This window comes from Eublepharis macularius, chromosome 8, assembly GCF_028583425.1.
Source record: "Eublepharis macularius isolate TG4126 chromosome 8, MPM_Emac_v1.0, whole genome shotgun sequence".
Taxonomy (NCBI): domain Eukaryota; kingdom Metazoa; phylum Chordata; class Lepidosauria; order Squamata; family Eublepharidae; genus Eublepharis; species Eublepharis macularius.
The window spans coordinates 101,278,752-101,299,963 of record NC_072797.1 but is presented as its reverse complement, the minus strand read 5'-3'; the positions used below and the strand labels follow the sequence as shown (position 1 = coordinate 101,299,963).

Below are 21,212 nucleotides of genomic sequence, written 5' to 3'. Positions count from 1 at the left end.
CCTGTGAGGCATGTCAGTCTAAGAGAGAATGACTGGCCAAGGTCACCCAGGGAGCAGTGGGGATCGGAACCTGGGTCTCCTAGATCCTAGTCCAATACTTCAGAATCACTGAATTATTGCTGCTCCAAAGTGAGCTCTAACAGAGGTAGGAAAAGCTGAACATAGAGACTCGCATCTATCATGAAAGTTATATTAATATATTCTTTCTGTAACTTTCAGTTGAGTAATTAAATGTGGAACTCAAAAGCCTGGTTACAGGAGAAAAATGTCTGCCTTTTTCTATAATGGTAGTGGAAGTTAACTTTTTGGCAAGCAGGCTACAAAAGTATGACCAAGTGCTTCTCTTGCATACACTACAGTGCATGTGCAGCCTCTGTACTCTGAGATGGTATTATTTTTAAGTCCACAGTTCTGTAGCAGCTGGAGAGAAAAGCATGAAAGTGGACCTGACTCATACAATAGCCAGACCAACAGGTCCTTCAGCTCTTGTCCACTCCCATTACCCGTAACACCTGTTTGATGCGCTACCTTCTATGGTTTGTTGAGTTATGAAATATTTTGAAAAGGAACTTCCGGGCATACTTAAGTCTGAACTGACCAAACTTCAACATGCCAGTTGACAGTAGAATATGCCTTCCCTACTAGCAATACCCCCATCTAGTAATTTCCTTTACTGCTAAGATGCTCTGGAGACGGCTAGAGTTTGGTTGGTTGGATTTAATGCTACTATGTTCATGTATATATATGTATTTTAATTGTGTAATTTTGATGTTTTTATGGTTTTTTAACTTATATTAACTGACTTATGTATTTTAACTTGTATATGCTTGTAATCCGCCATGAGCCTGCTGGTACGGGGAGGACTGAATATAAATCAAATATAAATAAAAAATAAATAAATAAATAAACAAGCTTAATGCCGACTCAGAGCAGTTTACAAAGTATGTCATTATTATCCCCACAACAAAACACCCTGTGAGGTGGGTGGGGCGGAGAGAGCTCCAGAGAGCCGTGACTAGCCCGAGGTCACCCAGCTGGCTTCAAGTGGAGGAGTGAGGAATCAAACCCGGCTCTCCAGATTAGAACCCCACGCTCTTAACCACTACACCAAACTAAAAATGAATTTCTGTATTTTAATATGGAAGGGTTCAAATTCTCATTCATCTTCAAATGTCATGTACATCAGGGCGATTATCCAGAGATGAATTAATCGTATTAGTGCTTCTTTACTCTTCATGTCCCCAGGAATCACAACAGCTAGCAAAATGAAGACACTATACAATGTCACAGTTGCCACATGAGAGCCAGTTTAAAATTTGCTGCTAAAAAGTCACTTTTTATTTTTAAAAAAATCTGCATTATATAAATGTATCCTTATTTTTCGATGAATAGAAGCATTTTATTTACTTATGCCCTGCTTTCCTTGCCACTGAGCACCCCAATCCACTTACAGCATTTTCTTCTCTTCCATATTATCCAACCCGCCACAACCCCCACAGGTCAGGATGAGACAAAGAGAGAAAGACTGGCTCAAGAACACCCAACGACATTCCACAGCAGAACAGGGACTGGGTCTCCAAGATCCTAGTCCAATATTCTGACCACTGCACCTCAGTGAGACTGCAAGTAGTTTTGAGGCTTTTCATCGAAGTCAGAGCTACTATTACCTGCTGCAGCCCTCCTCCATGCATCCCACATTACTGTCCTCAAAAGAACCACCAAGGTAGTTAACACGTTAAAATATACATAATAAAACCACACTTTAAAACAATTAAAATCAACCACAACAACACATCACTAAAACAGTTAAATCACAGCTAAAAACATACCAAAAATACAAATACAATTAAAACAGTTAAAAACAATGGGCTGGGGAAACTAGATCACTGGTTTAAATAGCTAATGGAGCATAAAATCCTAACATACACTAGGGCAAGGGCAAGGGCAAGATCTAAAGGCAGCACACGATGCAGCCACCCTTGCTGGAGCCAAGCAGGTCTAAGTTCTTGGATGGGAGAACTCCTGGGAACCCTCGCCCTGTTCATGATCTCCAAAATGAATTTTAAAAAACATGAATGTGATAAATTAACCCAGGACCATTTCATGTAGGAAGTAGACATGAAATCTGTGCGGTCCACATTCATCTATGGTAATTAAATGAGACGATAAAATATACCGTCAAAACACTTTTTGCATTACTCCAAAATAAACCTCAAACCAAATGATTACCATAACCTTGCATAACTTCCTGAAACCAAGAAGTGTTCCAGAGGACAGGCCAAGCACCTAAAAACGGATGGGGCCCCTCCAAGGAGGTCTTAACTTTGTAGAATGGTGGCACCTCAAGCAACATTTGCTAGGAGGACCTCTGATGGAGCCTGGGTTGATATAGGGAGAGGCACACCTTCGCCACTGGCTGAGGAGCCACAGCAGCTGCAGCTGTACAGGACTCCTTACATGATGAAAAAAGACAAGGGTAATGTTTATAACGTATCCGTTTAATTTACAGCGCTCATTTTGTAACTTAGTAACATTATGTATGGACCGTAAGTGGTTTTTTAATCTTGAAAGAAACGGGTTTAGGCAGTTCATTTCTAGTAGAGAAGAAAGTTCTTGCTTAAGATATTTTGGAACAATAATTAGTTTTCTATTCTTCATGTAAAATGAACTTTAAATATACATACTGCCATCTAGTGAATAAAGTTGATCTCTCTCTCTCACTCACACACACACAAATAATTATATTTCTAAATGGTATGAACAGAATTAGTAAGACCTTCTATCCACAATTAGCTCCTACTAATGTAACAAAACTATAAAATTTTAACTTTCTTCTGAAATACAAAATCTCTAAGAGGAACAGCTAAAGAGCAACTTTATTAAAATAACAATGTTAAAATAAAATTATAAATGCAGTTTTCATAAGTACTCTTTAAATATAAAAGGTGTGACTGGGAACATCATGAAATTCTTCCAACATATGCAGGCCTACAGGAAAAACAGGCTGCCTCTCCCTGGTAGGGTGGAAAGTACAGATCCCAAGGTATTATTATGTATTACATCAGTGATTATGGTTAGAATGATGCAAAAGTACCTCTAAGTGTGTAATTGTTGTAAGATAAAGCAAACCATATCAGGTGTAGACAGTTATACACACAACAAGAGACAACAAGTGAGACAGAAGCCAGGGCAGCAGGAAAAAGCACCAGGAATTTTGTTGCTCCGTTCAGACGCCGGATACATCGACACATCACTGGATCCTGTATTACTGTTGCATTATAGCAGTTACTTGCAATGGGATTATCCCGTCGCAGTTCTCATTGAAATATCATCATTGTTGTCCATTATTGTGAAGTTGGATTGATATGCAGAAGACCATATATATATATCTGCACCATCATAAAAAATTCCTAAAAATTCCTTTGGACTTACCTTTGGTTACTTTGTAGACAAGTTGTTGTCAATTACAGGCACAAGCACTTTATATCTATATAGGAAATTTGTAATATTGGAATATGCTTTGCCTTATGTATATGCAACCAATTTATATGTATTCACCTTCTTTCAACTTAAGTATTGTTGGATGATGTTTAGTAAACTTTAATTGTATTATAAATCACTTACTAGTTAGTTCATCACGGCTTTTGTCGCAGCTTATTTGGTTATTACCGTGATACTCTCTTGTTTTTTTGGGATTGACAATTGCACGGAAACAACCATTGTGACAAATCAGTTTGCTGTAATTTATATCCAAAAACATGGATTGACTTTACAAAATGTACAAGACAACTACAGTTTAGAACTGCTTGCCTGCTTTCTTTTATAAACCCACAAGTTGGGGGATACTGGAAAAGACTATATGCAACAAGAATGTTTATAAATATTTATAAATAATTTTTAAATAATTTTGGAATGAAGTGTAAAGTGTACAAGAGCTAAGCTCTAATATGAATAGTCTAATAAATACAATCTTATAAACCCAGTCTTATAAATAAATTCAGAGAATCCACATATGACACTACATATACAAAAATATCTATGTACAGAAATATTTCTAAGATAGACGCAATGGCCTGAAAGTACACAAAAGTCAAGTAGACATAAGTCTCATGACCTGATTTGGAGTGATAGAATATACATCTCCTATCGGTGTGTGGACCGGTGCTCCCGAGGACAACAGGTAGGAATCCAACAGGTAAGTATGTAAATACAATTCTAACTCGTCTTTCTATGTTCTCTTAACAGGTGGACCCAAAGCAAACCCGAATACATGCAGACCCAACAAGAAACTGGTTACTGAAAACTGGTTTCATTAGAAGAATTTTGTCACGGGTCAACTAACTGATCCACCACAAATTGTTCCAACAGACACACTTGAGATCTCCCGTGAGTCTGTATCAGGCGCAGTCGGAGTCTGCATCTGATGAAGAGAGCTGTGGCTCTCGAAAGCTTATGCTATAATAAAGTTGGTTAGCCTTAAAGGTGCTACCAGACTCTACTATTTTTCCTCTCCCATGAAGCTTCCATTGGAGTCTGCCAGCTCCATAGTGGGGTCGTGTGCACTCCCCCAAAGAACAGATTGCTGAAGGCAGGTATAGAGGGAAGAGGAGGAGGAGGAAGGGTAAAAATAAAGACTAAAGAAAAGGCAGTACACAGTAGAAGAATAAGAATCAGATAGGCTAAAGTGAAAGTGGAATAAAGGCCTAAGAGGCAGCAGAGAGATCTGCTATTGCTACTGGTCTCCCTGGAGGCAGGAAAGAACTGGGAGAAGGGGTGGCCCTTGTGCCAACAGGAAACAGGAAGAAAACGTAACTTCCTACCTCCCTGACTGGAAGGTGGGAAACACCCAGGATGTTCTCCACCTCAGAGGGAGAATATGGTTTCTGGTACTGAGCTGACTGCAAACAACTCCTTGTCAATTTAGAATCCCCAAGCCTTAGTTAATCTTCTTTAATCACAGGCAGAGAATTTCCACAGACAGAGTGATTTCCGTGTACCTAACAACTTTCTTACCGCTCATTTCTCCCTGCAGGCCAAAATGCCCCCTAAAATGCTGTTCCTGGCATTCTAGGCTGCAGGACAGGCAAGAACATTGCACTACATGGTGAAAAAAAAGTTCTGCCAGTGGAAATGTTCTGCTGGATCCCTGATTTCATGCAGTACCGGGGTTATTAAACGCTAATTTGGGGTTTCCTTGAACATATTTTAAACTTAGTGACATTTCAAAGAAAAGATCACTTCCCGTGCACATTTAGACACAGTTATACTTTTCTTATGTTAAGTTTTAGTATAAACACAATCTTAACAGGGAATGAAGCATGTTAAAACAAATTGGACTTCACAGACCTCTGATGTTTTGCACTCTATGTTAAGCAGAGGGTTTGCTACTACTTCAGGTATTTAATTTCCAACTACAACTGCTGTTTTAAAATGGTGTGGTTGGCCACTGTCACTTGAAATTTACTCCTCAGTTCCTTTGGATATCATTGCTGATATCTGCCCTGGTCCTTGCCACATCACTCACCAGATTTTTTGGTATTGTGTTTAAAGTTTTCACCATAGAGGGGACATGGTGCATTTTAATGTAAGATGACACTGTATTTCAACATGTAATCGTGGCATAATGGCATCCAACTCTAATAAGCAGACCCGGTCTCCAACTTTGGCAGACTTCCTGCCACACTCACCCTGCCAGCTCTGCTCACTGCCACTCAGCTGGACAGGGAAGGAGATGCTAGGGGAAATGGGGTGGGGGTGGGGGGTGGGAATGCATAATGCTGATGCCATGTTGCCACTTTCAGCACAACCCAGAACTAATGGTATCACATCAGGCAGTGCTCTAGCTTTAGCCCAAAACGCTGTAGTTACACCATAGCATTTTGGTCAAATGTGAAGGCATCACCCCATGCAATGACATTGCTTCCTGATGGAATAAACATTATCATGTCACTGGTAGGGTTCCCTGGCACAGTCTTGCAACCAGGGGGTGGGGCATGGGGGAATGGCCATCAGCAATGATGTGATGTCCAGGAGATCCCAGAAGCCGTCGTGTCTCTCTAGGAATGCTGGAAACTCTACAGAAAAAAACAGTGTTTCCACAGGGTTTTCTCCAGAAATGATGTCACACCATCAGCCTCTTTTTTCACATTCTTCCTCCGCTGCTGCTGTGTGGGAGATCGCCTGCTCCTGGTGGGGATTTGGTAACCCTGGTCACTGCTGAGAATCCACCTATGGGTAAGTCTTCTCCTGACTGCCAACTCTAATTCTTAATCACGATGTATGTATTATATGTAGTTTTGTGAAACAAGATATATGTTAATTTGAAGTCTGATAATTTAAAGTACTGATGTATATGCTCTCTGGAACAGAATTAATGATTTCCCCTGTCTATGGCCAAACTTAAGCTCACTGTAAAATGTATGGGAGAGGCTGGAAGGTGCCTGGCTGCTAGCTAGGCCTTGGCCTGCTCTGCACCCAAAATGTAGGGAAGTCTAGAAATCAATGTAACATAAAATCTTTATATCTGAGCACCAAGAAACCAGATTGGTCAGAAAGGCTTATGATTGGCCCAGGTTTAGTCCTAGCTACAGAGTTTGTTGTATGGAGAAATTCCATGGCAGTGCATAGTAAGAACTCCATGTCCAGGGAAAGAGTTCAAGCAGAGAGTGAACAACAACTAAGATTTCCAAATATGGTACCACTGGAAAGCAGTTTTCTGTAGCTGTTAACACTAGGAAATCTCTAGCAGCAGGGTGAAGCCAGACCTTAAGAGAGGAATTTTCCCTGAGAGAGCAGTGACTGTGGGCTGCTAGGTGCCTTCACAAGAACTATGCAACTGATCCCCAGGCAACTTTTCTAGAGAAGTCCTTCCAGAAAGTGTTAGGAACTTGGAGGAAGTACTACGAAGAAGCATGAGCCTATTACTAATCTTTATCTTCATCCTATCCTTTATGCAGGAAAAAAAATGAAGCATATTCATCAGTTCAAGGCAGGAAAAAGAAAGGAGGGCTCAAGATGAAGAAGGAAAACATAACTGGAGCAGTTTAGATGATGAAAGGAAGAAAACAGGACAGGTGATGTAATCGGCACCCCGGTTTATAATTAAGTTCCCTCAAATCGCATGGTTTATGTATATAGGAGAGTATGAAAATGCCCCAAAGAAGCAAGCTGAGACGTAGCAGGAAAATGTGAAGATGAGCCAGGCCTCAACTTTGAACACAGTACTGGCAGAGCCACAGGATCACACCTGCTGCCGGCCTCAAAAAACTCTCCAGGCAGAGAAGTGTAATGTAATTTTTAAAAGGAGAATCAGCTAGTAAGTGCAACATGTGAACACAAAGTTTGTCCCCAAAATTTGCAGAATTGCTAAAATGACAAGGTAGCTACTGTAATCTATGGTTGCAGTTCTGGGAATACACCAAGACTGCCAGCTAACATGGGATTTGTAAGATTCTGCTTCCTTTCTTCATAAACTCCAATGTCTATTTCCAAGATAGCAATAAAAACAGCCTCTTTGAAAAATGCCCTTCATATCAGAAAGGCATTCTCCTAGTGGCTGTTGTTACCTGAGGAATCCCTTTGCCTCAAAATATACTGAAATGCTAAAACTTAAGCAACTTTTAGCATTAATGTAAACTGTCTTTCCAGCTCCAGTCATGTTCCTGGATAAGTATTTTTTTTATATTATACTTGCAAAAAGAAATTATAAAATACATGGTTAAATGCCCAGATTATACAGGATAGAATGCACAATACAATTTTAACTATTGACTAATTAATCCTCAAGCTACACTTGCTACACAAATCAGATGTTTGTATATGAATGTCTCAGTTTTTGATACTAGGAAAAAAAGCACTCAGAGACAAAAAAGCATGTGTTCGGTTTCTTTGTTCTTAGAAGGTGGGAGAGACAACTTGGAAGACCTGAAACAGCCGTAATTCACTCTCAGGGCACTGTGCACACTACAAATTAGCAAATTAACGAAGAGCTGGAAAGCTTAATATTGCCTTACAGTGGCCTCTTAAAACTTATAAATGACATAGTCACTTTGGCCTATCAGAAACTGGGTTGCCATGCTCATGGTACAGTGATCTCTTGTGTTGAACTCAAAAATTGTGTGATCAGCTTGTGTTGAACTCAAAAACAGACATGGGCACGGAACAAAAAAAAATACGAACCATGAACCACGGAACTGGACCAGTTACGAACCAGTTTGTGGGGTTTAAATGCCCCTTTCTGGCCTTAACAGTGGCAGGGGAAGGGGCATTTAACAGTTTAAAGTGCCCTTTCCTGCCTTGCAAGCAGCAGGTCCCTTTAAACTGCCCAAACTCCAGCCCCCCTACTCCCTACCCCCCCAGCCCCACACTTACCTTATCCTGCAGTGCAGTCCTTCCTCTCCTCCCAGGAGGGGCGAGAAGGCCATTTTCGGCCTCTTCCTCTGCCCTGGGGGCCTGCAGGGTGACGGAAGAGGCTGAAAACAGCCTTCCTGCCCTTCAAATGGCTGCTGTGGCAAAAACGACCTTCCCGCCCCTCCTGGGAGGAGAGGAAGGACTCTGCACTGCTGGAAAGGTAAGCATGGGGCTGGGCTGCGGAAATGGCCATTTAAACTGCCCTGTAAATACGACCCAACGAACCAGCATGGAAAGGCGGTTCCATGAACCCTGGTTCGCGAACCCCAAACCAGCCTGTTTCGTGGGGTTTTTTGGGTCGTATTTAGGTTCGTGCCCATCTCTACTGAAAAATTCAAAGCCAACAGCAGCTGGCATTTACAATGAGACAACAGCTTGAGTGTAAGGATGAACACCAAAATCTGCCACCATGGACAGATTTTGGCACACCATTAACATTAAGTTTTAAACTCTATTTTAAATTGAAAGCAAGGGGACTTCTGAACTAAATTTCAGCTGAAGAGTCTCTTCTTGTGGCACTGGCTCTAGAAAGTGTACTCCAGCTGATCTGAGAATTTCCTTCCGCTAGCAGTACTGATGGAACTAATATCTGAGCATGCTGGTTTCTTTCCCCCCATTCCCTATTCAGATTCTCAATCAATTTTCATTCATTTCATGTTGATGTTCTTGTGTTTTTTTAAAAAAAATCCTTGATTTATTTATTTTAGGAGTTTTGGGTCAAGCCCATCTTCCATGAAGAAAATTTTGTAAGTGTATCTGGATCCATTAAAAAGGTTATTTGCTGACAACATATTCTTCTAAGGAGATCTGCAAATCGTGCTTAGCCCAGGAAATCTTACCTTCACTAAATATTTCATCATGTCTACTGAGATAACAGCATAATCTTTCAAAAGAGTTAAATGCAAAGCAGCAGATTTTAGATCATTCACAGCCCAAGATGCATCAAATTCTACAAGAACAAAATAAACCTCTCTTGACTGTGTGCGTTCAAGAGAGAGGCCCGTCTCATTTACGCCCTCTTGTGGGCGCACTTGTTGGATGAAGAGACTTCAATTAACCATACTGTCTAAACAGGCTACAGTTTAGCAGGCTGGACAAGTTAAGGACAGTGGCCTCCTTGATTCCACTGTGACCTACAAATTAACAGCATTGTAGAGTATGGTGGGGTATTTTCTCATCACACACTCAGGCTTAAACAACTTGGCTGCTGACTATGTTTGATAAACTAGTGACATGCTGCCACTCTTTTCATGAGGGCCTCAAAACAAAGACTGACTTGGAGAAAAATGTGGTTTTACACTTGAGTAGGTTTACTTCATGGCAAGATGCACAAATGAAAGCATGAAGAAAACCTCCTTGCTGCAGCTTCCCCCATGCCACATGGCAAAATTGCTGTGGAAGGTGAGCTGGTCCTCAGCCACAGCTTTTCAGGGAAATGGCAGGAAAATAACTTCCATGAACTTGATCCAGTTTCAGGTGAAATCAATGGGCTTAGACTGGAGTAACTCTGTTAAGGATAGCCCTGACAGATTCACTCTGCCACAGCTTATTGGCTATGAGTCAATCACACACACTCAGCCTAGCCTACCTCACAGGGTTTTTGTGTGGATAAAATAAAGAGAAATATAACAAACCAGTGGATCTTCACTGGGGAGGAAGGTGAGGTATAAAGTAAATGAAGAGCAGAACAGCAGAAACAAGAGCTTTGAGGTACCAGCTAGAAATAAGCCTGCAGTATCTTTGACAAAAATGCAAAGTGAAAGAGTTAATACAAAACTTATTGTAAGAATCCTGATTTCATACATGAAAATTCCATCTTGAATTAGCATTCTTTTTTTCCTCCCATTTATTACACATTTTGACAGTAACAATGAGTGGCAGACCAACAGGCTGCATTCAGTAGTCACAACAAGCTCAGAGAGATGCATGAACAGGCCTTGTAGCAGCACTCACACAATTCCTTCCCTTTTTGCACAGAGCATCAGATTCCTGGTTTGAAACAAACTTCAGTTCCCCATGACAAACTAGAATTCCACAGCTGAACCCAGGTATATAACAATAATAACATTTGATTATATACTACCCTTCAGGACAACTTGATGCCCTCTCAGAGTGGTTTACAAATATGTTATTAATCCCAGTATAATGAGAAGGGAAAGAAATACTAATTCAATCAAATACCTGCATTTGTTCAGTACAGGAAAACTGAGTTTGTTTCAAATCGGGACTCCTCAGTCATGCTCCATGAGAAAAGGGAGGAGTAAGAGGAAAAGGTGAGTTTAATCAAGTCATGTTCATGCACATCTCAGCTTAGTTAGAACTTGTAACATCTGAATAAAGCCATAGACTATTAAAAAATAAGGCCATTATCTTGGATCACACACACACAAAAAAAACTGTAGGATCTCAACATTTATGACACCGGAACACAGAACGAGAGGCTAAGAAGCAATAGTATCAATTGAAAAAGCTAACTTAGAACAAGGTACCAAAACTATAAGCAAGGGACGTGCAAGAACTCACAGGAGATCTCATTTTGTCATTCTCATTTTTCTTCTTTGCTACTCTCTGGCAATGTTACTCCTATTTCCTTGTCTCCCATCCACTTACCTTTTTCTGTTTCTCCCCCATTCAGCCTCTGTTCCCCTCCCTTCCTCATCCAACTTCTGTTCCACCTCCTGCGTCATTAGATTTCCCTTTTTACCTTGTCTGCTCCTGCCCATCTTTTTACCTTTTAGTCCACCTTTCTCTCTCCCCCTGCAATGAAACCAATCAAGATTTGGAACCCTAAGCAATGTTGGCACTGGGTTCCCTAGCAACCTCCAAAATGACCAGATACCTCAAAACCTAGCCTTGACTTGAGAGATCTTATTGGCACATTTTTTCTTACAGAAGCAGAAAAACAGATCCCTATATATATATATATATATATATATATATATATATATATATATATATATATATATAACTTTATCTTTCTGTTAACTTGGGGTTCCCCCACTGTCTGGCCCTGGCCCCACTGTGTGAAATATTTGGATCCACCTCCTATGGCCTGATTCAAAATTAGGTATAATAACCAAACAAGTCTAGGTCTGTGGTCTGAAACAGATATACTTGAAAGCAAAGTCTGTTGATTTCATTGAGCTTCTTTCAAAACAACAGTGTATAGCATTGTTGCCTAACACAAAAAACCTGTCAGAATCCCAAAATACTCTATGCAATTTTAAGACTTCATATAATAAACCTCTCAACATTATACATGTTTGGAACAGTTTGTGACTGAATTTTATGGCTAGATGACACTCCACCCAACAGACATTGCTGGGAGGTTGGATGAAACATGTCAAGAAAATTAAAGGTGTGCATAGAACAGCTTAAGGGAACATCCACTAATTAGCCACAGTGGGCGTAGCAGCATCTATAATGAGCCAAATATCTGTGCACAGGGAACAAACAAGGAAAAATCCTTGTTTACTTAGTTAAGTGTAAGCCCCATAACTTTCATTATGTACTAAGTTGCAGTTGTTGAGATTTTTCAGTATAGCATGAATCTTAAGGTACAAGTTGTGAACAGCATTAAAGGTACTCTCCACAACACCTCTTGCAATTGACCTATTGACCTATTTACTATAAATTTCAGAATCTTTTATAGCATTTATTTTTTGAGACAGGACAGTAAGAATCCAGGGCCACCTGACACTACTCCTTAGGTCTCATGTAGTGTCATCTTAAAAACACTTTCCTGGGAGCGAGCCTTGCCTGAGTAGAAGACCCTGCTTAGGATTACTCTCTTAGGGCACAACTAGGCATGACAGCATACCTGTGTCCAGCCCAGAGACATCACTGCCATTTTAGAGTCTAATGGAGGTGATTTAAAATGCCATGGGTTCTAATCCTGATGTGGCCCACATCCTAGTGGGACCAGGTTCTCAGCTCTCCTCTCCCCCCCCCCCGCCTTATCGAACAGTCACACATCCCAGCTGTGTCAGCACTTGAAAAGGCATGCTGGGAGTGGGGAGAAGAGCCCCCTGTCCTCCCATGCTGAGGGCCTGAGCAGGATTGGGTCCTCATGGTATTTTTAAACTGCCCTGTTAGATTCTAAAATGTTAGCAGTGTCCCCAAATTGGTGCAAGGAATTCCATCATGTCTAGTTATTCCCTTAGGGACTTTGGAAACAATTGAGACCAATGCCAGCTTTCTTTTTCCTGTTCACTGTTGTCATTATTCCTGCTATATAAATTCATTTTTTCTTTTCAACTTAGGGAGGGTGATAAAACTGATACACACACATAGCCCTCCTTCCCCATCTACAGTACAGCTAGCATTATTGAGATCCTCATATTTTCTCCCAATGTGCAATGCATGTGTGCAATGCATACATACACACTCAAAAACAACTCTTCCTTCAGGCTACATTAAACAGGTCTGGACTAGAAGTTTGTAACCACACCTACCTTCAAGTGTGGATTCCTACCTTTGAATAAATGCAACGCATGAAAAAATAGGAGAAGGGGTGGTGGTTAAGCATCAAGAATTAAACCAGCAAGATGAGACTGTCTGCCAGTTTTCATTCACGCATTTTTCAAATCCACCCACTCTTTCAAATGATTGGAAGTGTTTATAGTCTGAATGCTGGCAGGCATTCTAAGCAAACATGTATAGTCACACACCTGGGCTTTTTAGTTAAAGTAACAAACCAAGTGGTCACATTTTACTATTTTGTTTGTTTTCCATTTCAAGTAGCACTATTTACAGCCACTTGTGTACCACACTGACATATTCAAGAGCATGAGGGCAAATTAATTATTTTAGTCTTTAAGGTGCTCCTGTGTAATCTTGCTAAAACAGACTAATACAGCTACTCCTTTGTAACCAAACATTCAAATTCTCTTTGTTATTTAACAATATCTTTGATCAGTGAATTATGGATCACTTATTCAATTAAATGACAGAAAATTAAGGAAGAAAGCCACAATGCTGAAGGACCCAGAAACAATTTCACAGCTTAACTATTGCATTTGCTAATTGCTAACTGGAGTGAAAATGGAGTTATCTTACTGACTGAAGGCTTGATTAGGCTACTAGACAGGTCTGTATGATAAAGGACGCTCTTGATGGGAATGGAATGTAAGGTTATTGTCTTGGAAGGCAATTGAGGTTGTCCTACTTCCACTTTGGATTTTTCTGTGGATGAATATAGATTATTCACAATCCCTGAACACTTCCCCCTAGAAGATACTGGTTCTTTTATATGTAATATTTTGAACACTTACAATCCAAAACTAAGCCTAGTTACTCTGAAATAAATCCCACTTGCTTTAAATTAGCATGCACAGGATTGTAACCATAGTCTTTCTTTTATTTGTACAGAGAATGGGAAATGTCTGTCTTTTTGATATAAGCACATATTTCTGCAATACAAATGCAATGCTATCATTGGTCCTATTTAGTTAAAAACTAATATACTTTAATTGCTGTGACAATCAGCAAGTATGCATGATTGTTCAGAGAATATATGGATTTCATTGAGGTTAACAATTTAAATGTATGATTTAAACTTGTTATTTTTATTACAGATTTAATTTGATGATTAAAATTAACCTACCTGCTGTGTCAACAATTGTCATCAGAAGAAGAGGCCACAAAGCATCAAGCATTATGCTAAAGCCTCTCTGGGAAATATTCCTGAGGAAATTACCTCCAACTATATAATAGTGTGGAACAGCATGGAAGTCCATGTCATTAAAACACCACTGATGAACTAGTAACTAGTGAACATTATTTCTCCTGTCTAAAAGAAAGACGTATACTTTATACTTTCCCTCAGTTCAGTCAGATACTCCAAGATTCCTTTGTGCATGAGTCACACACATCTTAATGGGATAAATTCAGTATAAGTATCTATGGTACTTTTCGCACTCGGTTTTTAGAGCGCGTTTGTACCTGTTCCACATCCCATGTTTGCAAGGTTTTCACACTTAAAAGCAGTCACGGGATGCAGTCCCGCTTTTTGTCCGCTGTATCCCCGATTTTTCCCCCTGCGGACATACCCCGATGTTTTTTTAAGTTCGCTGCCGACTGGCAGCTGGCCCGCATTTTGCTAATGTGAACACTTTTGCCCCCTTTTTGCTTCTCTCCCCCCTCTTCTTTTCCCTGGGAGTTGATTGGTTTGTGCAGAATTAACCACTCCCACCCTCCTCAGCTCTCTGAACTCCTTGTCCACCATTTTTTTTAGTAAAATGAGGTGAGGGTCATAAAGCTGCTTCTTCGTTGTTTTCCTTCCTCCCAGTATGCATGCTCTTTTATTTTTTTTCAAAAGCCAGGAATGATTCCTAAGCTTGCTGCTAATTCCCTGCTAGCTTTAAAAGCAAGGAAAGTGTTAAATAGCTGCTTTCTCCTTCCTCCCTTAGGGTATGCACACACATTCTTTTTTTTTTTAAAGACAAGAATGGGTTGCAACGTTGTAACGTTACTGCACTTTCTTCCTGGCTTTAAAAGACAGGAAAGGATTAAATGGCTGCTTTTCCCTCCCTCCCAGGCATGTTTCAGACTTTGCCAAAGAGGGGGGGAAATCCAAGCATTTTGCACAGCCCTTTGGAAACAAGCCTCTGCCTCCTGGGAGGAGATGAATCGGCAGCATTTTAACCCTTTCCTGGCTTGATTTTAAAAAATGAGAGTGGTACATGTTTTCCTCCAGAACTCTGCCACCAATTGCATCTCAAGTGGGCAGGGGACAGCCCAATCAGCAAAAAGGGGGGAAGGGTTCCAACATTGCAATGTTACTACGCATGCTCAATTTTTTTTAAAAAAAGGTGTGACGTGAATTGCAAGGCCCCCGAAAGCCCAAAATTGCACCGAGGTTTTGAAATGAAGCACAGACACCAAATCGAAATTGCAGTGGACAGTGTGAAATAAACAGGTACAATGCCGAAGTCACTGCGATCGGGGCGAATGCTCATAAATGGCGGTTTAACCCGTAAGTGCAAAAAGGGCCTTTGAATGGGATGGTTGGTAAGGATAAAAATGAATGTATTGTGAAAGAAAAGGAAGGTTATTACAAAAGGTTATTACAGTTATTAATACAAAATCTGCACAGGCTTTCAATTATAAGCAACAGGATCTCAATATTGGGGTGGTAGCGGTAAGATAGTTAAAAACCTATTTTAAAAAATCATTCTCTGCTGAAACACTCTTGTACACCAAATCATGAACCTAATCTTCAGAACAGACTATGCCTTTCTATTTTTTCAACCAATACGGAGCTCACAGTTAAACTCACTGAATGCCAAAAATCTTTGTTCAACTGATGGATCCTGCCAGAGTGAGAACACACTCTGCTTGTCTATAAGATTATCTTCCCATTTGTTCTATACAGTACTGTCAATTTTATCTTTAAAATGTTTACTGAAGACTGGAAGAAAATTGAGGAAAGTCTAACCAGTCAGGTGAGTTATATTTTCTCTGTAAACTTTCAATTATATATTCAAGAAGAAGTACCAGGAAGGAAAACCCAAGCCATTGTACTTCGAGGAAAACGCATACAGTGTTAGAGTTTTTTAACACTCCATATTACAAAATAAAAATAAAAATAGTTCATTAATATTCTGCCTTTCTCACAGAAACATGGATTTGAGCTATAATGTGCTGATGTAAATGGATTAGAAGTAGAGATGGGCACGAACAGCTATACGAACAAAAAAAAGCCACAAACAGCCCAATCTGGTGTTTGCGAACAAGCTGTTCGTGATGCCCCATTCTAAACAAACAGGTGGTCGTTGCAAGCCTCGTTCTTCAAGCCAGACAATCTGGCACCTGCAATCAATTCCCTTGGCAACTTACGCAGGGATTGTCTGAACTCTGTCTGAACTCCTGCTGTTGCCCTGGAAACTCCAATCTAAGCCCAATTTAGCTTGATAGGCAGGTCTTCCTTTCAAGTGTGGCGCTCCAAATTTGTTACAGCAAGGGAGCAAAGAGCAGGGGGGAGGGGGGATCTCAGCTCTGACTTTGCAGACAGTGGAAAGGGAGAGAGACAGTTCCAGTTGGCATTTTGATAGAGAGACAGGGAGAGTACATTGGAGCTTGAATTTTCTTTGTGTGTGGTGGGATAGGGATCTACCCCTTCAAGTTCCAGGGCTGCTGCCAGGCTCTGGGCCAAGCTATTATTTATTATTGGTACCTTTCCTGGTGCCTGCTCAGGCCAGGTTTCTGGGAGTGGTGCAGTAGGGATCTTGACTTGGATGATGGCTGGAGGAGAGCCTGGTGGCCCCCACAGCCAACCATGAACATGTTCGTGAACTGGGCCATGTTCGTGGTTGTTTGTGAGTCCCTGTTCATGGATGGCAACGAACAATGAACATCATGTTCGGGTTTTTTTCTGTTCGTGCCCATCTCTAATTAGAAGTACTCACTCTGAGATTCATGGAGAGCCACATTCACACTTAACAACAACCAAAAGAGACACATGACTATTGATATTAAATATATAGCTATAATGTTCTGAATTATCAGAGTATCTCTGATCATTTAGTATTCTTTTCCTAACACCACTGAACTTTATGTCTCTGAACTTTATGCCCCTCTCTGCCTATTTACTCTCTCATCATCAAGGAGGCACTGTAGCTCAGGCAAGAGAATAAGCTTGCCAAGGCATACAGAAGAGAGATTTGATTTGATTTGCTTTATTAAATTTCTAGCCCTCCCACCCCACAAGTAGACTCAGGGCGGGTCAAACATCATAATCAAATAAACTACAGGAGTATAAATACATAAGCATATATAAAATAGCACAATAAATACACCATAAAATCAAATATAAACATACAAGAAAGTACAAAGTATAAAAATTACGCCAAGATATGACATTCAGCATACAAATCCAGCAAACTGACTGTGGAGAAAGTGGCTAGCTGACTTTTTTCCTGGGTGGTTGCTGTGATAGTGGTTTTACTCTGTCTTCTCTTGGCTAGCTATCTCTTCTGCAAAAACTCACCCAGCTGTTGGGATGAGAGTGTGGAAGCCGTGGAGAATGAGGCAGGGGTGTTGGAGAAGATGGGCCCTTGCCATCCATCCCCAGCCCACACCTCAGGGAGGCTAGTAGTTTACCCATCCTCCAGTCCCTGCTGTGTTTCAAGGGGCCAACCAATACTGGGAAATAGTCTTCCCATTTTCCTGGAACAGGGGTGGATGCCACATTGGGGAATGGTGCTCAGAAGAGCCACAAGTACCATGTCACACAGCTACATGTGACTCCCAAGCCACTGAGTGAGCATCACTGGGTTATTATAATATAAAAATCACGAGATGGAATTTACAGTGTAATATTTGGGGCGGGGAATCACTTTCTCTAAACTTAATCTGTCAAAGACTACTGCTAGGTTAAAATACCACTCTGAGCCCCTGGACAGGAACATAAGAGTACCACCACGGCCCAATCAAAGATTCATCCAGTTCAGCATCTTTTTCAAACCAGATACTATGGTGAAGCCCACAAGTAGAACACGAATGCAACAGTTATCCCCTGCTGTTGCCACCTAGTAAAGGACATTCAGGAGACATACTGCTTCTGAACATCATGAAAGAGAACCATAATGACAAACAGCCATTGATAGAGTTCTGTAATAGCAAACAGGCATTGATAGTGTTATCTCCATAATTGTGTCCCACAAGTCGTGAGAGTCAATTATCTGCTACTGCTCCTCAATTTTACTGGGTGATTCCAAGATTTAGAATTATGGGAGAGGGAGAACATTGTCTGTTCACTTTCTACACAGGACAAAGGCTTATAAAAATTATGTACCATAATTATCCTTAGTCACCTGGTCTATGAACTAAAAGCACCAAACACTAGTCTTTCTTAATAAGGAAGGTGCTCCAAGCCCTTGACAAATGGAGTATTGTAATGGCTAAGAGGCTAAACTATGAATTGGAAAATCCTCAGAATGAATCTTGCTTCTTCCATGAACTCAACAGATTGCCTTAAGCCACACTTTCTCAGCCATAGCCTAGCATCTGCGATACGGGGCTCTGACAGACCCTACTTACTGGAGTGTTTTCAAATTTACAGCAAAACATTGTAAAACACTTTCAACAATTTAAAAGCTATATAAAGTATTCTGGTGTCTTTATCTGCACCTATCAACATCTATCATAACTTAATTAACCTTTTAAACAAAATAAAAGAAACCCATAGAGGTGGATGGAAGGGTGGGAGGGAATCCAAACTATAGAATAAATTGCTACGTTAACAGATACCTTTATATATTAATCAGAACTACAATATTGTGAAAACTGCCACATCTTTCACAGTCTATCAAGATATTCTAACTGAAGGGGATACATCCAAGATTAACAATGAAGCATTTTGTTGAAAATAAAGAAGTAACTCCTGTACTGGTACATCTAGGATAACAGCTTTCCTATTTCCTATGACTTATTATTTCAAACTGTTCTTGGACCACAGATTCTCCCCTTATCCACTCTCTCCCAAATCCCAGAAGTTCTCTCGCTTTCCCAGCCTTAGTTTGATTTAGGATTATGTTCCATTAAAAATGGCAGTATTAGTAAAATTACTCTTAATGAAGACTTAAATTGTGAAAAATACTCTGTATGATAGCTGGGAGAAGATTTCATGGGTTTTTTTCATATTTTTATACAAGACATATGTACTGCGACCCTGAAACCTTCCCACCCACTCCAAAATAACCTAACCTCTCGGAACCAAAGCCTGTCTTGTTTCACTCATTATTTCTGAAAGAACATCTTCTGAAAAGTAGCAAGATCTAAAAGAGGAACATTTCATTTTTCTTGTCTTTAAATCACTGTATTTATTAAATATACACTCAAACATCACCCACGTTTATATTGCTCAACGCATGTAACATCTATGCCTACCTGGTTAATCTTTAAGAAGGTCCCATCTACAGAGTGAACCTCATAAACACTTCGCTTCTCAAAGCCGGAACAGAAAGACGTGTTCTTTGACTTCCAACACTCTGACAGATACCTCCCTGTTCAAACACCTCAATTTCTAAAGCAACCCTAAGGCATGCATCTCATTACCTTCTTCTGTCATCACAGCACACAGCTAAATGCTACAAACATTGGGAGAGTAGTCTATTGTTAGTAAGGAATGATCAGTGCAATTACATCCAAGTGTAGAAGAGGCAGTAATAAGTAACTATGAACTGTCACCAAAATTTTGGAAATGGCTACAAAGCAGTATCATGCATGAATCAAAAAATCTGTTTCTACCACACATTATTTAACTCCTCAGAGACAAACATGAATTATTCATTATAGTAACAAAATATTGTTAAAGGCTAGGAGTTTTCAGTGATCCAGAAGACTAGGAGTTTACAGGGATTCAGATTATAGCTGTGTTCGTCCACCAAATCAGTCCATTGGTCCCAGTAGAGAAAAGTCTTTCCTAGTCTGGGCTACAAGAGAACCTTAACTGGAAATGCTCCACAAAGCTTGTGTTCTACCACTGACCTACAACTTCTACATGGGTTCTTGCCTTCTACAAAGTACATAAACACAGTGGTGAAAGAGAGAAGCCTCCCTTTAACTTGTCATCCTTCTTGAACCTAGAACTTTATGCCTAATTTTGTCTTTCAAGGGAAAAAATAAAAGTGGCACTATTAATCCTACTCTTTGATAAGCTTAAAATTGTATCACACTGGTCAATCATGTCAAATCCAACGTCCAATAAAATGACTCATCAAGAAATAGAAGAAGCATCATCCAGGTTAATTTCCATGCACTTTAACTCAATTTTACGGAGTAAATTTCTGCTTTCAGTAACCTTTCTTCATATTTTCCCTACTGTCCTTGAACAATCTCTTTCTAGACTTTTGTTCCTGGTGCAACAGCAAACTGAAGTAATAGAGTTGCCAACTTTTGTTTAAGGGAAAACTAATGTTCATTATTAAGTAGGGATCTCCCACTCCCAGCCTCTGCCCTGTCACCACTCACCCAGTTATTCATCTCCCAGGCCAGCACAAAGCGGGCGCACTCCCAAAGGGTGCAATGACATCACTTCCAGGAGAGATGTCATTACACTGTGCCAGGAGTGCACATGCATAAGGACTCTCAAAAGGTGAGTGCCACATCAACCCCTCCCATCAGGAGGGTAAGGGGACCTGGCAACCCTATTATTAGGCTATTTAGAAAACTGTCCAAACTGATCCATACAGATCTACTGCAAAGGGATCCATTAGCAAGGCTTACATAATTTCCTAAGTCTGGAAACCAGAGGTATTTCAGTAATATTGTCGTGTCAGGAAGAGATTTGTTCTATCTTTCTCTATAAAATACTGTTACTTGTACTAAACTTGTATTTAGAAAATGAGAGAAACATTTACTATATGGTTTGCTTTTTCTCACTTTCTTGAGTTTCTCCTTAAGCCCTTCTGCTGAATTCACAATCTTTACTTTACTTAAATAAATAAATCCATTCTAAAGCATTTAAGAGTTTATTTAACACCCAATACCTTCTTATTCCTCAAGAGAATTGTTTAGGTAAGGGTAAACCTGTTAAGAGATTTACAAAGTCAATATGAAATCATAACTTCTGCATTTTAATCATACATAGCCACTATATTTGATTTACCCTTATAACTCCAAGTAAAAATAAAAAAGAGTTTTGAAGAATGAGTTATTCTTAATGTAAATCTCCAGCAAGCCTCTGTCAATCACGTTAGCTAACTGAGGAAAGGGCTATTCCTGACAGAAACTACACCGCCAGTTTAATTGCTTTGTGAATTATATTAAAAGTCAGCAAGATATGGAAAGGTAAAAAATGA

At 40.1% G+C, this 21,212-nt stretch overlaps 1 protein-coding gene across 2 annotated transcripts in view; it reads right to left on the bottom strand.

Annotated features, from left to right (window-relative positions):
* KANK1 (KN motif and ankyrin repeat domains 1) overlaps positions 1–21,212 on the bottom strand; it is a 159,726-nt gene that overhangs the window by 104,766 nt on the left and 33,748 nt on the right. Inside the window, exon 1 of one of the 2 annotated variants that reach the window (XM_054987288.1) lies at positions 19,300–19,315. The exons of the other annotated variant lie outside the window; for it this stretch is intronic. The gene's annotated coding sequence lies outside the window, so the exon portion shown is untranslated. Of the gene's footprint in view, positions 1–19,299; positions 19,316–21,212 lie in introns of those variants that run through there. 2 annotated transcript variants of the gene reach the window in all.